The sequence below is a fragment of the Leptinotarsa decemlineata genome, unplaced genomic scaffold, assembly GCF_025532065.1.
Source record: "Leptinotarsa decemlineata unplaced genomic scaffold, Ldec_3_MD MMD2_tig00003294_RagTag_RagTag, whole genome shotgun sequence".
Classification (NCBI taxonomy): domain Eukaryota; kingdom Metazoa; phylum Arthropoda; class Insecta; order Coleoptera; family Chrysomelidae; genus Leptinotarsa; species Leptinotarsa decemlineata.
This window is the reverse complement of record NW_027412585.1, coordinates 187562-192165: the sequence shown is the minus strand read 5'-3', so window position 1 is coordinate 192165 and position 4604 is coordinate 187562.

Genomic DNA, 4604 nt, shown 5'->3' with positions numbered 1-4604 from the left:
TTGAATCACTGAAAACAATGATATTCTGCAAATTAGACGAAACCTCCAGTTTGTGTCGGTGGAACATAGGCGTAACATATCAGATATTTTATTTTTACAAAAAATAATAACGAACAAAATAAATTGTCCATCGTTATTATCAATGATTTGCTTAAATGTTCCGAATAGAACAATAAGAGCACACAATGCAAAATACTTCGATATTTTTAATACATCGTTGCTTATGGCCAAAAAAATATTGAAAACCTATTTTTATTAGTTATAATTCATTCATATATTTAGTCAGTAACTGTTTAACAGCTTTTTTTGTTATTGTATTCGATTCTGATTTATCCTTTATATCAGACACTATGTACATGTGTATTGTAGGATACTTTTGATTTATTATTTATTATTTCAATTATGTGGATACTGTAGTGGATTTTTCTGTTTTTTTCGAATATATAAATAAATAAAATGAATAAATGTTAAATTTGTTGGTGAGAGGTCTAAATTGCTGAATTTCGACCAAAAAAAAACGTTGAATAAGCATCGCTCAGGAATTATTGAAAGACATCAATTCAGATTTGCTTGGATTGGAAGGGTCATAACTAGTGACGAATCATGGGTATATGGTTATGGCATCGAAACTAAAGTCCAATTATCCCAATGCAAAAGCCCAAGAGATCCAAAACCGATAAAATCACGTCAAGTTCGATCAAATGTCAAAGTTTTGTTCAATGTTTTCTTCGATTACCGTGACGTAGTGCGTCAGGAGTTTTCGCCACATGATCGTACATTCAACACGAAGTATTACCTCGAAGTTATGCCCGCATGCGTTAAGCAATACCAAGAAAACGTCCGATATTGTGGAAAAATAATTCATGGCTTCGGCATCACGATAATGCACTTGTTCACTCGTCACTGTTTATTCGTAATTTTTTTTGACGAAAGCAATACAGTTATCATGTCTCAGCCACCGCATTTACCAGATATGCCCCCCTGTGACTCTTTTCTGTTTTCAAGATTGGAATGACTCATGGAAAGATGACGTTTTGCGACGATTGAGGAGATGAAACCGAATCGCTGAGCAAGCTCAAAAGTATACCAAAAAGTCCTTTTCAGAACTACTTTAAGGATTAAAATAAACGTTGGCACAAAAGTATTATATCTGAGGATAACTACTTCGAAGGAAACTTTTGTGAAAAATAAAAATTCACCTCATTGGTTTTAGAACAGAATGAATATATTCATCGAGTGATCTTTCTTTTGCTTCATTTCTCGACTGACAACTAAAAGGACTTTTTTTATGCAACAGGGACATTTATAGATCCGATAAAATGCATGCGCACCAGTTTAAATGAAATATGCAACTATTTTGACGTTTTCACTTGTAATATCATAGAATTTAAGTATATAAGGAATATTTTTTGCACTTTCTTTTTTTCCTTCGAAATTTATATTTTAATTTTTCTCTTTTCTCTCTTTCTCTTCACATAAAAACTCACACTAATCAGCATAACTTCCACTATACTGCACTGTTAAAGGATTCATTGTAGGCAATAGGAGCTATATTATCCCTAAGGTTGCGCTGGTCAGACCCTATCTTCTGATACATTCAGGAGGGCGAGCCAGCATTATCAACCAACGACCACTTTCCACGACGCGGGATGATTGATCACTGGGTACGAGAAACACGTACCCTGAGCACGTGCTGTGAGCCAAAAATGACAACCCTCTGGATTTGTCCGGCTAAGATTTCTGCCTTGGTGTGGCAAGCCGGTATGATTTTGAGAGGAGGGAGGGAATCATTCCACCAAACTCCAATAATCAGAACCACCATCTTGACAAAGTGATCTGGATAGAAACTGTGCAGTTCAAAGAGAAAATCTCTATATTTCATTCATTTTTTCTCTATTCTCGAAAGATTTTCGCCTCACACGGAGCTGAAAACTGCACGGTGAATATCATATTGCTCTGTTGATCGAAAAAAACTACACTCACTGAGAGTGAGAAACTATCCACTTTCAGGCTCATACAAGACTCATTCCCTTCAACATACTCAATATCCCCGGAGCGCAGAGCAACACCAATGTCTCACCAATAGCGTAAAAATACCGTAGATGGCAATGAAGCATACTTTGATCCGCGTTATGTCGATGGGTTTGAGCTGAGGCCGCATATGCTGGACATGCTGACAGCAAGTACCTTAGGGTCTCAGGCTCCTCACGGCAGGCCCAGCATCTTATGACAGGAACCTCTTTGCATATCACAAGACTGCGATAGACTAAGGACTTATTATTAGTTTTATTATCACTGTTAGAACACGCAGTATATGGTTTCGAGCTGACTACCTATACTACGTAATTCCTGTATTTTTTTCATTCAAGCAGCATATGAACATAATTAGATAGTCAATAATTGTAAATATAATGAACATAAACCCAATTTTTTGTCAGTAATGGAAGTAAATTGTTATACTTGCTATTCTCAGCTAACAACCTGCTGAATTCACGGAAGTTACTTTGTTGGTCATGTTTTCCGCCAGAAAATCTGACGAGGGAAATGTACTCGTCAGTGTAATAAGTTGCAATAAATCTAATATTGATGAAGATTACATAGTAAATGCGTAGTTATAATAAATACGTAGAGAACATTACACAGCTGGTAATGAACGGGTTTGAACTGAAAGACGTGAATTATCCGAAGATACAAACAAAATGGGAGAACTTTTCTGAGATAACATCTTTGAATTTGTGCCTTATTGAGTTCTTCATGAATTTTTTGATGATTTTCACTTTCAAATCGATGAAATAATGAAAAAATCAAAAGCTAGGCCACAAAAACATAGTTTTGCAGCTATAAAACGCTTCATTCCGACAGCGATTCGACTGTCATTCATGAATTCACATCAAGTTGTTAAATTCTTGAATCATACGTGGCTCTCAGAAGTCACAGGGTCTTATTATGTATCATTCTTACAATTCCAATCACTGTCACTATTCTAATCAAATCGAAACATTGGAACCAAATATTCAAATATGATTGTGACTAAATATTAGAACTTTGCATAAATGCTACTACAAAAATTCACAGGCTCAATTTGATATGATCATGACATTAATAAGACTCTTACTCAACTGATTCAACTCAAATAAATATATAAATTGAATAAAACTCAACAATAGAGTGAACAGATACAAGAGACCGAGATGAAATACAAATTGCAATACTTCACATAATCTCATGAAATAAGACCAACAATTCATATATGATATTCAGGAATGGCAATTATTTTTTTTGGAAACTTATTGGTACAAGACATTTTTAATTCGAATCAAAACATTATTTCAATTAGTATCAATTTCATTTGAATCGAAAAAAAATATAGAACGTACAGTTAATGCATCTTGTATGCCGGCAAAGTACGATACATTTTTACAATGAAATACTATTTTCGAACATGAGTTGTTATTCACGTTTTCTGTTCATGTTTTCGAACATTGCGTTTTCAATAATTGTGCTTTCAAACAAATAGTCTTTGTTTAAATTACTCATTATTCAGGCGACAAAAATGAGTCGATTTGAGAATTGATATTTTTTTATTATATCGATGCATTCAGCTGGGAATATTTCAAGAAATAAACCTTACCGAAAGAACTCGACATGAAAATGTTCCCAGGTGAATGATAAATGTCCATTATTACTTTCGATAATTTATATTTCTTCCGATTTCTGATGAAATTATATGCATTATACTTATAAATTAATTATAATGATGAACAAAGGTTTGGTGAAGATACCGAATGGGTAATGGATATATTAGGATCACCAAACCAAAAATGGTGAAAAGTGAAAAAATTAGTACGATGAAGCCCAAAAGAAAAGGAAGAAAATATGATGAAAATTAAAGGAAACATAAATTACGGGCGATCTGAGTTCGATAAGTGGAAAGGGGTGAGTTTTTGAAGGCAAGAATTGGTTTATCGCAATTTTTATTTTATTTTTATCGTTGTTTTAATAAAATTTTCATTTATTTCATTAAAAAAAAGTCCTACAGAAAAAAGTAAAATAACAAAATTGTAGTTGATAAAAAGATCTACAATTTTTGAGTTGATAATTGTTTCACCTCAAAATTAATGTGAAAAGGTCAAATAACCAAGTTTTTGGTTTTTTATTTTCATCTTTTTCGAAAAAAATATTCTTTTTTTCAAGTCCCAAATACATTATAATTCATCCGATTCAAAATACCTATTTTTTCACCTCATTTTGACTTGATATCAAAAAAGCACCCTTATTTTCAATCAAAAACTCTCGCGTCAAAAATGTAAGCTTTTTTTCAGAAGTCGGTGTGCTTTTTGTTCGTTGAAATTTCTACTATATGATGGTGTGAAAAAATATACATTACTACAGTAAATGTTCTCAGAAAATGCAGAAAATCGAAAAAAACTCGATTTCGAAATTTTTTTTTTAATCTTTATGTACAGTTTTGAACTATTTACTGAAATTTACACTTTGCTTACTGAAAAAACGTAAGATTCCATATAGCTATTCCATACTGTCACAACAGTACCAGCAGCTACTTCAACTGAAAGAAGAGAACGTAGTCACAGAAAAACCTCAGA